Genomic DNA, 13,287 nt, shown 5'->3' with positions numbered 1-13,287 from the left:
GTGATTCCCCTCTTCTGTCTTCCCCACCAGGCACCTGACAGGAAGTAAGGTGCTGCATGAACCTGGGTTCTGACAGACCTATTTGCTGTCTTCTCGCAGGGCTGGGTCCTGGGTCTTCCTTCTCGCTGTAGGCATAGCCAATCACATAGCTACTTCAACTGTCAAGTGGAGAAACTGGAAGATAGATTGAAAATGTATTTTAAGCCTATATGCCCCCAAATCATCATTTTAACATGAAGTTGATATATTATTGATGAGATTTTACATTTTTCTGCTGAGTCTTCAGAATCTAGTCTATTCTCATCTGGATTCAGGCGAGGCGCATTCCCTCACCACTATAGGTCTCTCTCTCTCTCTCTGGATAGCATACCTTAGCTGTAACCAACCTGCCCAGAACGAAACCCTCTGGGGACCCAGCCCCATGTCTTTTGCATCCCTCTGGCCATCCACCAATATGTCCCTTGATTGTTGTGATAATATTTTTAAACAGATGGTAATTATTGCTACTTCCCAGCAAAACATCCTTTCTGTTCCAAAACGGAGATTAAAAAAAAATCTGCTCTATTACCTATAAGGGCCTGAATGATGAGCTTCGCCCTGACCCCCAGTTTTTCACTCAACGTTTTCTGGGTATCCACGAGTCGTCTAAAGGTGCTGGAGTCATCTGCAACAGGACCCACATCCCTGCTGCCCCTGCTGAGTCTGTTCTGTCCATACTCCACCTTCATCCCTCCCTCCCTCCCTCCCGCCTTCCCTCCCTCCCTCCCTCCCCATATCAGCAGAACTCAGGAGTCCCTAGAGAGACAACCTTCTCCCTGTAGCACAGCAGGTGCGCGCTCATCACACCCGACATGGGATTCTTTCACATCACTGTGATCAGATGGGTTGATGCATGTCTCTGTGAAGAGAGATGCAACGCTTTGTTCTTTACTGCATCTTCAGCATCTTGGCCAGGAAGCTCAGAGAATGGTCCTTAAAAACCACACCTGCATTCTGGCTTCAGGAATAAGAGTTTGAGCAGAAGCACCCACTTTGCACTGAACATTTCCATTCTTAGAGATGGGTACAAATGTGGAACAGGGAGGTTAAATAGCTTTCCTGAGACCACAGAGCTAATAGAGAGCAGAGCTAAAATATGAAGACTAATATATGATCTGGTGGTGGAGTTCACCCTCTGCCATTCCACTGCCTCGGAAAACAAGTGAAACCATTTCTCTTCCTAGTCTGTAAACAAGGATGGTGAAATGTCTCCTTTGAAAGACATGGAAGAGAGCACGATGCCCTGCAGTAAAACACAGAGAGGACTGGGCTGGTGATTGTCTAAACCTGTGGCTGGTCTAAACTGCTTTTAGCTCCAGAATAAAGAGATGTCTCCTATATACCAAAATCTCTACCGGAGCCCTTTGGAAGCAAATTAAAATAAAACAAAATTCCTCTGAGACCCAAAGTGAAACATTAGTATGAATCAGAGACCCCACCTCAGCTGTCCTTGATGTCACCACTCAGGTGGTGGCTCTGGCCCTGGACTTACACAGTTCCCATGGCACCAGGTGTAGGTGCCATTCGTGTTCAGGGTCCTCTTGCCTGGCGCTTCCTTCTCCTAGGACTGGTGATGCACTGGGAGACCTCTGCCTTAGAGAAAGAAACAGGAAGGCACGGACGAAAACTGTTCACTCAGCAGGCTCATCTAGACCCAGCGAGAGGCTGGAGGAGATAGCAGGCACGTTATCCTGACAGGAGTGAGGCAGTGGCTGAGGACAGCATGGTGGCACCTGGAGGGACTGCCTCATCCTTAGTGGGAACAATACCCAGGTGTGATGGTTTGGATGAAAATGGCCCTCATAGGCCCTTAGGGTGTGGCACTATTAGGAGGTGTGTGACCTTGTTGGAGTGGGTGTGGCTTTGTTGGAGGAAGTGTGTCACTGGGGGGGGGGGAGGGGGAGCTTTGAGATCTCAGAAGGTCAAGCCAGGTCTAGTGGCTATGTTCTCTTCCTGCTGCCTGCCGATCCCAATGCCGGACTTCAGCTCCCTCTCCAGCACCATGTCTGCCTGCGTGCTGTCACGCTTCCTGCTACAGTGATAATGGAGTAAAACCTCTGAAACTGTAAGCCGGCCCCAATTAAATGTTTTCCTTTATAAGAGTTGCCACGGTCGTGGTGTCTCTTCACAGCAATAGAAGCCCTGACAAAGACAGCAAGTAATTCTGCTCAGGGTCATTACCATAGACCATTTGTACCCTCTGCTAACCTGAATGTTTACCAAGCTCTAGGCACTGCCAACCACTTACAAAGTATTTTATCAGAACAAAATATGGCTGTAAACTCAGCATCAGAGGCTGAGGCTGTGGGGCCATGGTGTCGTTTTAAAAAACAGGGTGAGGTTCTTTCTTTCAACACTGCATCCCATCCTGACAAAAGCATTTGGAGTTTAGATATGAAATGTCCTTCCAAAAGATCCTGTATTAAAGGACTTGTTTCCCGTGTGAGCAGTGTTCAGAGGTGGGGTTTGAGGGCAGTGGGTGGGTCTGAAGGGCTCTCACTTCACGAATGGATCAGTCCATTGATGGATCCAGGTTTCTAGATAGACAATTGGAAGGTGATGGAGCTGTGGGAGAAGGGGTTGGGTTTGAAGGACTGGCAGTGACTCTTTGAGGAGATATCTTGGCCCCGTCCACTTTCTGTTTCTCCTCCCCAGTTGCTTGCTACCAGGATCTGAGCAGCTTCTACACACACACACACACACACACACACACACACACACACACACACACACACCCCAGCATGATTCTCTGCTTCACCACGGCCCCCACAAGTGCCAATCTTGGGCTGAAACCTATCAATCTAGGAGCCCAGCTGCCTCCTCCTAGTTGTTTCTCTGCCACTGTGTGACCAGCAAAGTGTCACCACCACATAAAGAAGCTTAGGCTGTGTATACTTAGTGGTTCCCTTTAGGTCGTATTACAATGAAGTAGAGTCAGAGTGAAGGGCCAGGGTCAGGCTCCGGCTCTCAATATCCTCAGCAAGTTATGGTTTGGATACAAGGTGTCCCTCCCCGCCAAAAGCTTGACTTAAGACAGACCATCAGATGGCCAGCTATGCCACTGACGAGCAAGATCTTTGCGATGGCTGGTTTTAATTGTCAACTTGATAAGATTGAAAAATCACTGTGGAAACAAAATTCTGAGCATGCCCAAGAGAGATTAGAGTAATTGAGATGGGACTTAACAGTGGGCAGAGCCATTCTGTAGGCTAGCACTCAGAACGTTTTAAAAAAAACAAAAACAAAAACAAACAAAAAAAAAACAAAACGAAGAAGTAAGCTAAGCAAAGGCATCTGCCTCTCTGGTTCCTGACTATGGATGCAGAGTGACTAGCGTGACTGCCTCGATGGCAGATCATATCCTAGAGCTGTGAGCCCCAAATCCCATAATGCTTCTTTCCTTAGTGACTTTTGTCAAGCATTTTGCCTCAGTTACAATGAAAATAACTATTAGCATCTTGCAAGGGGTAGAAGCAATTGTTATTATCTGGACACATAAAACAGTATGTCCAGGCAGCCAAAGGTCCAACACAAAACCTACATGACATCAAGGTCAAGGAAACGGCTTCTTTGTATAGTTCCAGAAGGCCTCCTCCCACACCAAGCCACAGCTCTCATAGGTGTCTAGCCAGGATCAGGGAGGAAATTCATTTGTGGTTCTTCTTATCATTTCTGAAAAGCTGTCATCCCCTGAGCAGCCCTGACGCTTGTTTCTAACTCTGAAGTGAGGGTGACCACTCGCTTGGACATGCTAGGCCAAGACAGCCCCGAGGAGCCTCCACAGAGAGTGCTGTATTTCAATGGGCCCTTTCATTTATCTCTTTAATGGAAGGGGGATCCATTTTTATATTTCTGCTTCCTCTAAGATTTCCAGGCAGTCCTCCCTCCTCCCCCGCAACTCCATCCTCTAAGCATATGGCTTATATGACTGGACCAAAATCTGTTTTTAAAAGGAACAGTATTAATAATTAATGCCGCTCCCCAACATAAAAGCTGCCTCCTGAATTAAATAGTATAAATAGCTAAAGCATACCCATGTGTTGGATGTTCCTGTGAGCTTCATTAGCATAAGAGCAGGCCCATGAAGCAGTCCACCAGGGTCACCATTTACAGATGGCAACCCAGGAGTTGGACTCGTTTGTATTCATGCTCAAGTCCCCGGGCCTACGACTAGAACTGAAATAGTCTTCAGAGTTGACTGGTGTGTGTGGACATACATCCTAAACTAAAGCTGAATCTAGGACTCTCTCTTCTCCTGTCCTATACCACACTTCCTCAGGAAAGAAGCAACCAGCAAGTATCTGCTGGCCTGAGACCTGGCGACAGAGCAGAGGCTGTGGCTGGCTCCCTCCGAGATGAGCGCCAACCATCCGTCGCTGTGACAAAATAAGTGCATCCGAACGACAGAAAGAGCAGATGTTCACTTAGCCCATAGATTTGGAGGCAGAGCATCCAAGATAAAGCTTCCACCACCAGTCTACCAGTTCAGCATCCGGCTGGCTCACTATGTGACAGGTGGCCTCATGGTAAAAAGCAAGTGCCAAAGGGAGAGACTACATGCAAGACAGGAAGCCAGAAAATGGCAAGGACCTGAAATGCCTCTTTGTAGGCTCATGGAAACTACACCACTCCCTTTCCAAGACAGTATCACGTGACCTCATAACTCTGTACTAAGCCCTGCCTTGATGTTTCATTCTCTGCTAACGCCTGTTCCCTGGGGACAGGTATGGTTTGAATACAAAACAGGATCTCACGTGGTTATGTGTGGAAGAGTTGGTGCTCGGATAGTGGTGCCATTTGGGGCAGTCCCGGAAGACTTTAGAATGGGGGTGGTGGCTAGAATAGTAGACCATTCTGGGGGAGTCAGAATTTTGGAAGTATTTTGACGTAGGACCCTGACCCCTTCTTCTTGGGACTTTGTTCTAGTTTGCTTTTTCCTTGCAGTGACAAAACAACATGATTAAAAATAACGTGGAGAGGAAAGAATTTGCTTGGTTTACAGGGTACAGTCCATCGTGAGTGAAAGCCAAATCAGGAATTCACGGCAGGAACTGCTTCCACGCCTGGCTGAGCCTGCTGTCTTATACCAGCCACACACTCAGGGCCACACCTATGTGGCCCTCCTAAATCCATCATTCGAGAAAATGTCCCCATCACCACGCCCACAGGCCAGTCTGAGGGAGGCATTCCTTAACTGAGGTTTTCTCTCGTCCCAGGTAACTCTCCTTTGTGCCAAGCTGACAAAAGATAGCCCTGGTCCTCTCTCTCTGCTTCCTGTTTACCAAGAGGCTGGCAACCTCTGCCACCCATTCCTGCTCTTAGGATCTCTCTGACCCGGCCCCCTTGCTGTTACTCTCTCCCAGACCCCCATGGGCAGCCGCACCCCAATTTCTGTCATCGCACATTAGGTCTGCCTTTTGCAAACTGTTACGTAATGGAGTAGCTTCTCTGGCTCTGTGGCCTTTTGGAGTCGCCTTCCTGTCACTGTGGGGAAATGTCCTTCCTATTGCATCGGTAAGTCAGTGTTGTTTACTCCTCCCTCCATGGCTAAGAAGCATCTGGAAGACTCTTCCAGCTGTGGTCATTTGTGAACCGCCTGCTAGTGAGTGTTGCATAAGGTGGGGATGTATACCTCCATTTCTTTGGTAAATGTTGACAAGCTGCCTTAACGGGATGGAAATATTGAATATATGTTTAAGGAAGTGCTAGACTTCTAGGATAATATGGCAGACTGCTGTCACGTGACCCAGCGAAGGTGAAAAGTCAAAATAAGAAGAAAACAGATCCTGTGCTTTGGGAGCTCACAGAACTAGTAACAGATACAAAGATGGGAGAAACACTGAAAAGAAGTGAGCCAGGCTGAACTCAGCTCCAGGCATCCAACCGGGGCAAGGGGAGAAAGGCAACAGAACATCCCTATATGTAAACCAGGGGTCCCTAGAGTAAAACGATGGGCAGTCTTGCCCTCGGGGATAAATCTATAGCTCTCACAAGCCTCAGACCCAGTTGCAGGTTTGGATGAGGCCTCTAGGTTCCTGCGGCACAGGTCAGCTGTGGAGACAAATCCTATTTGGGACTTAGAGAGCAGTGGCAGGGTGCCATTTTGAAAAGGGGTGTATTGTTTTAAACTGACCTACCATGGGGGCCCTAAAAGCCAAAATGTCACAAGTAGAGAACCCGGATTATATCTGCCATGGTCCAGGGGTAGAAGACAGCCTTGAGGGGGTGGGGGTGGGGGGCAAATGCCCAGCGTCAGTCAGCCAGAGCTCTCTTCCCTTCTTAGCATCCCAGAGGTCTTTGCTGGCCACACTTAATTCTGAGGGCTGTGGGCTGGAGACCACCCAGATTTTACCCTCTGGAGGAGGTAGTGTTCCGGGTGGGAGATGTGTCCAAGAATGTTGTGAGTAAGGAAGCTATCATATCATTGAGAGCTGTGTGGGTAGAGGATCTGCCTTCATAATTCCTCAACTGCCGAAGGGCTGATCACCCTGCTGGAAGGATAATGTCCTGAGGAACTTTGGCATTTCTCAGACTGGATAGCAGTGAATGGAGGATAGATGGTTCCAGAAGTTTACCCAGATGTTGACCTCAGGCCAGGGACTTTTACCCTTTAGGGTTATCGGTTAAGAAATGTGTCCTCTGCTACAAACAGCACCCTTGCATTTCCCTGGGCACATCTCTCCCTGAGTCACACCTTTTGGTGTATCAGTGCCCAGCCCTCCACTCTCCCTAAGAGTGTATTGCTTGGTTGTGTATTGTTCGCTGTTGTTGCGGTTACATTTGCTTTCTCTAGATGAGTAGTACTGGGGATTGGGCCTTCCTGGGGCCAGAGAGATGGTCCTGTAGCTAAGTTCATTTGCTACTTGTGTTGGTTAGGGTTTTGTCAACCAGATGCAAGCCAGGGTCATCTTGGAAGAAGGGACTTCAATTGATAAAATGCCTCTGATTGGCCTGTCTGTGGGGGCATTTTCTTGATGTGGGAGAGCCCAGTACACTGTAGGTGATGCCACCCCTGGGTACATGGGCTTGAGGTGTGTAAAAAAGCAGACTGAGCAAGCTACAGAAGACAAACCATCAGCACTCCTCCATGGCCTCTGCTTTGTCTTCCATCAGGATACGTGACTGACTCAGGCTATGTAAGCCAAAATAAACCCCTTCCATCCAACTTGCTTTCGGTCATTTTTTTAATAATAGAAACCACAGCTAAGTCAGAAATTGGCACTAGGTTCATGGAAAATTGCTGTGACAGACCTGATTATGTTGTTTTAGGGTGACTTGTGGAAGAACTCTGGAGTTTTGGACTGGAAAAGCTATTGAGTGCTCATGGCTTAATGGGTTTTCAAATGAGAGCTTGAAAGATAAGACTTTTCAGAGATATGATGGAAGTCGGGGTTGTGAAGTTTCAAAGGGAAGCAAAGACTCTATCAAGGCCATTTATGTGATTATTTTTTTATTCAAGAATCTGTTTGTCTGGTTAGCTGGGGCTGAAGAGTCAACTGTGAGGAACAAGAGACCAGAACCACTGAAGTGAAGCCTTTGCTTTGCTGGGACAATTGATGCTGGTAGCTGAGGCCGAGAAATTAGTGGTTATTGAGAAGAGACTAATAGAAACAAGGAAATCGTGCAATTTGCAGGCAAGCGGATGGAACTAGAAAAGATCATCCTGAAGGAGGTAACCTGGACCGAGAAAGACAACACGTGGTATGTACTCACTTATAAGTGGATATTAGCCATATAGGACAGGATAACCTTACTAAAATCCACAGACCCAAAGAAGCCAAGTACGAAGGAGGGCGCAAGGGAGGATGCATGTACCTCACTAAGAAGGTGAAATAGAATAGGCAGCGGAAGTGGATGAAGAGAGGGAACTTGATGGGAAAGGACGTGGGAAGAGGAGTGAGGGTGGGGACCAGACATGGGGGTCAGAGGTGGGAGGCAAGAGGTCTGGGAGAGAGAAGAGAAGCCACAAGGGGAGGACATCTCCGAGACAAGCTGGAGACCTTTGACAGAGTAGGCTCCTGGGAGGGTATGGGGGAGACTCTAGCCGAGACTCCTAGCTGCAGGGGAACATGGAGACTGAAGCGGCCACCTCCTAGCCAGGCGGGACTTCCAAATTTATCCTGCCTACAGGATGTGCAGGGATAAAGATGGAGCAGAGACTGAAGGAATAGCTAACCAATGCCTGGCCCAACCTGAGACCCACTCCATGGGAGAGAGCCAATCCCTGACACTAGTAATGATGCTCTGCTATGCTTGCTGACAGGAGCCTAGCATAGCTGTCCTCTGTGAGGCTACACCCAGCAGCAGACCAAAACGGATGCTGAGACCCACAGCAAAGCATCAGGCAGAGCTCAGGGAGTCTTGTGGAGGATTGGGGGAAGGATAGAAGGTGCCAGAAGAGACAAGAACTCATCAAGAAGACCAACAGTGTCTACTAACCTGGGCCCATAGAGACTGAAACACTGACCAAAGACCATGCAGGGACAGGACCTAGACCCATGACACACACATAACTGATGACAAGCTTGGTCTTTGTGTGGGTCCCCCAGCAAGTGGAGTAGGGGTCATATCTGACATGGACTCTGTTGCCTGCTCTTGGATCACTTTCCCCTAGCTGGGCTGCCTTGTATGGCCTCAGTGGGAGAGGATGCACTTAGTTCTGATGTGACTTGATGTGCCACAGTGGGTTCGTAAGGGGGAACTCCCCTTTTCTGAGGATAAGGGGGGTGGGAGGAAAGAGGGAAAGAAAGTACAAGGAGGGAGGGGGCCGTGATCTGGGTGTAAAATGAATAAATGAATAAAGTTAATAATTTTTTTAAAAGAAGAGGCCAGCATCACTGAGGTGAAGTCTTCTGGGAAGTGCTTCCTCGCCGTCAACACACAGAAGCTGTTTCCCAGAGTGGGGCCACAGCTGCATCGTATGCTGACAGCCAGATTTTGCAAGCACAAAAGACATCAAAGAGCCAAACAATCCTAAGCAGAGAATGATATTGGGGTCATTACTATATATGTCTGATATCAAACTACACTACGGACCCACAGTAAGAAGACAGAGTGTCACTGGCATAAAAATAGACATGTGTAGACCAACAGAGTAGACTAAAGGATCCAGAAATAAACCCACATGGCTTACAGTCACCTAAGCTTTAACAAAGATGTCCAAATATACATTGTGGAGAAAAATAGCCTCTTCAGCAAACAGCGCTGGGTAAACCGGACACCCACAGCCAGAAGGAGTATCTCATTGTGATAGCTAACCTTGGTTGTCAACTTGACACATCTGAGAAGAGAACCACTCACATCCTTTCTGTTTTGTTTTGTTTTTGAAACAGAGTCTTGCTGTGTAGCTCTTGATGTCCTGGAACCCACCATGTAGACCAGGCTGGTCTTGAACTCACAAAGATCCCCCTGCCTCTGCCTCCTGATTAAAGGTGTGTGCCATCAAACCCAGCTAGAAGAGGGACCTTGACTGAAGAGCTGCCAAGTTGTGGCCATGTCTGTGAGGTACTGTCTCGATTACTAATGGATGTAGAAGTGCCCCGCCCACCATGGATGGGGCCATCCCTAAGCAAGTGGATAAGGACTCTAAAAGAAAAGTAGCTGATATATCCATTGAGATTGGGCTCCATAACTCTCATATTGATTGGTTGTGGGTTTCTATAATGGTCTCTGTCTGTTGAAAAGATGTTTCCTTGATGAGGGGAAAGGACTACATTTACCTGTGGGTATAAGAACAAATGTTTATAAATTGTTGTTAGGGATTATACTGGCTTAGTCAATTAGTGGCTGTAGATTCTCCTTCAGGAACCAGTGCCAACCCATCAGCCCTGAAAGCTATCGCACAAGTAACATTATACAGACTGAGCAAGTTATATTGAAGAACGTGTGTGTGTGTGTGTGTGTGTGTGTGTGTGTGTGTGCGTGTGTGTGTTCAATAACAATTCATGGAAAAAAAGAGGTCATGAGTTTGAAAAAGACTGGAAGTGGCATATGAGAAGGTCTGGAGGGAGAAAAGGGAAGAGAGAAATGTTTAAATTATATAATAATTACAAAAAAAAAAAAACCACTGAAAGAAAGAAAGAAAGGTACCTGAATGTGGGCCTGGGAACAAGCCACCAAGCAGCTTTTCTCCACGATTCCTGTCTTGAGTTCCTGCCCTGACTTTCCCCAGTGATGGACTGTTACCGGGAAGCACAAGATGAAATAAACCCTCTTCTCCCCAGGTTGCTTTTGGTCGTAGTGTTTATCATAGCCACGGAAAGCAAATAGGACAAGTCACTCTGTATAAAATGCAATTCTAAATGGATCAAAGACTTCACACTCTGAAGCTGCTAGAGGGAAACGCAACAAACACTTCAAGGTACAGGCTCAGGCAAGGACTCTCAGAAGATAACTCTACTTGTCAAACAGGACGTTGTGAAATTAAAAGGCTTCTGCACATCAAAGGAAACAGCACAGCAAAGAGATGGCCCACAGAGGGAAGAAATCTTCACCAACTACACATCCACCTGAATGTGTCTATAATCTATAAGGAATATTAAAAATAAAGAGCCAAAATTCGCTCAACCAACAAATAGGCTGAAGAATTGAATAGTTGTCAATGGGACAAATACCAACAACCAGTGTTTCCCAAAGTGTTCAGTATTCTTAGCCATCAGGAAACAGCAGATTCCAACTCCACCTCTCCTCAGTCAGGAGGACTACTATCAAGAAAACAGATAATAACAACAAATCCTGGTGAGGATGTGGGGAAAGAGCCCTTGTTCAGTACGGGTGGGAGTGTGAACTGGAGCAGGCACTGTGGACATCAGTGTGGAGGTTCATAAAAGATCTAAAAATAGAACCCCTGTTGCAGCACTCCATCCTGAGCTCACACTTCTGTAGCCACATGTCCGGCTGCACTGGTCACAGTAGCCAAGATATGCAACCAATGTAAAGGTACATCAACTGCTGAAGGGATAAAGAAAATGCAGAAAACATATACAATGGATTTTTATTCAGCTATTAATAATTATTACAGAAACACATACGTACACACACACACACACACACACACACACACACACACACACACACAGAGAGAGAGAGAGAGAGAGAGAGAGAGAGAGAGAGAGAGAGAGAGAGAGAGAGAGAGACTGACTACAGCCAAATAGATAATTTGATTTACTATGGCACATATATCTGACGAAAGCTCTCTCTTACAGAACCTTGGAGACAGAGTCTCTTATTGACCTAGAGGTCACTGATTAGATGAGGCTAGTTGGCCAGCAAGCCCCAGGAATCTACCTGGCTCTGCTTTTCATAGCACGTGTGTGTGCCACCATGCCCAGAGTTTTACATGGGTGCTAGGGATCACTCAGGTCCTTGGTGCTAGGGAAAATTTGGGTCCTGGAGTGTGCAAGTCACACACGTTACTAAGACTTCCGGCCCTTCCTTTAGGTTTGTATCTGAGTGGAATTGCTGGGTGATAGGACATGCATAACTTCCACTCTACTATGTAACACCAGGGCTTTCCAAAGTAAAAGGCTACACCTACCAGCAGTTTACAGGAGCTGAGGGCTTTGTGTGGTCAATTTCGCTAAAATAGTGGCTTTTCAGTCACTGTTCATTTTTAGCGGTTCCTTTTTACTGTATTCATTTTAATTAAGGTCATGAATTTCCACATAAATGCTTCTTTAGCTGCTTTTAAATTATTTTTTAAAGCTTTTAAAAAATGTTTCATTGAGACACTTGAAGATTTTCAAAAATAGCCAAAGAACAGTAAATTAATTAAATTTACCAGTTTCAAAATAGCAGCTCACTGCTGACAGCTGAGCACTTGTGAGATCAGAAGTACTGCGAACTCACTCAAGCAATGGTTTACTGTGAAACAGACATCAGCATCTCCTTTCATCTTTACATTTCAGTACCTAACTCTAGAAGAAAACAACCTTTTTGAAAAACAAACAGGGTCCTCTCTCTAGGGCATTTACTTGACTTAGCTTTGCATGGTAAACTTCTGTTCAAACTGTAAACACACGCATGCAAGCACGCACACACGCACACACAGACATGCACACAAACACACACATATGCCCACACACACTCTTGACACACACATGCACACTCTCTCTCATACACCCATGGACACGCGCACACACACACACTGTCAGACACAAACACATGGACACACACATAGTCCCTCTCACACACACGTGCACACCCTCATGTGCGCACACACACAGTCTCAGACACACAGTACTGTCTTACACACACACACACACACACACACGCACACACACACACACGCATGCACACACATACACACACACACACACACACACACACACACACACACACCCCATGCCATACTTTACCAAAGCCTTGGTATTGCCAGACATGGGTGGCTTCGGTTGTCTGTGCTGTTGCTTTTTTGGTTAACTTCTGGGATTTGAATTCACACCAGCTCCTCCTCTTCCCTTGCAGCTGGGCCTCCACTGTTATTCCTTGCAATTTGTCTGTCATTTATCCTTTCTAGCTTCTCCTATTCTAACTATTGTTGATTGTACTCTTGTAGCGATGTTTAATATGTTCTTCTGTCTCTTCTTACTCCAAGCCCGGTTAACTTTTTTTTTAGTAAACATACTTGCTTGGGAGGCCCACAGAGCACTGGCATTTCTTTGGTATTATTAGCAGCATTTGATCCCCTTTGCCTAGACCCACTATTTTATCTGGTAGAAAATATAACGATTTAGCTTGAAATGTACCTTCAATTTTTCTTTTCTTGGCTCGTGCATTTTATTATTTTTGTATATACATATGTGTGTGGTATGTTTGTGGGGGGCACACACGTGTTTATGGGCATGTGTGTGTAGACCAGAGAATGATATTGAGGACTTTTGATTGCTATTTATTTACTGAAGTGGGTCCTTTACTGAGCCTAAGGCCACCGATTTGGCTATTCTTGCTAGCCCCAGACACCCCATCTCCACTTATAAATCTACAGAGCACTAGGATTACAGGAAGCCGCTGCGCCAGCCTCAGTTTCCTGGCTTCTTCCATCTGCACTCTGGTCCTCAGGCTTTCCAGGCAAGTCCTTTATCTGCTGAGCCACTTTCCCATTGGTTAGTGAGCTATCTTAAACACATTTCTGCATTTCTAAACATCTGGAATGCTTCTAGTCATCTTTTTTTTTTTTTTTTTTTTTTTTGCCACAGACTTCTGGTGTCACAACACAGCAGTCAGAGCACTTACTCTGTGTGGCTTTAG

This window comes from Acomys minous, assembly GCF_964271855.1.
Source record: "Acomys minous genome assembly, chromosome: 15".
Classification (NCBI taxonomy): Eukaryota; Metazoa; Chordata; class Mammalia; order Rodentia; family Muridae; genus Acomys; species Acomys minous.
Note: the sequence above shows the minus strand (reverse complement) of the source record.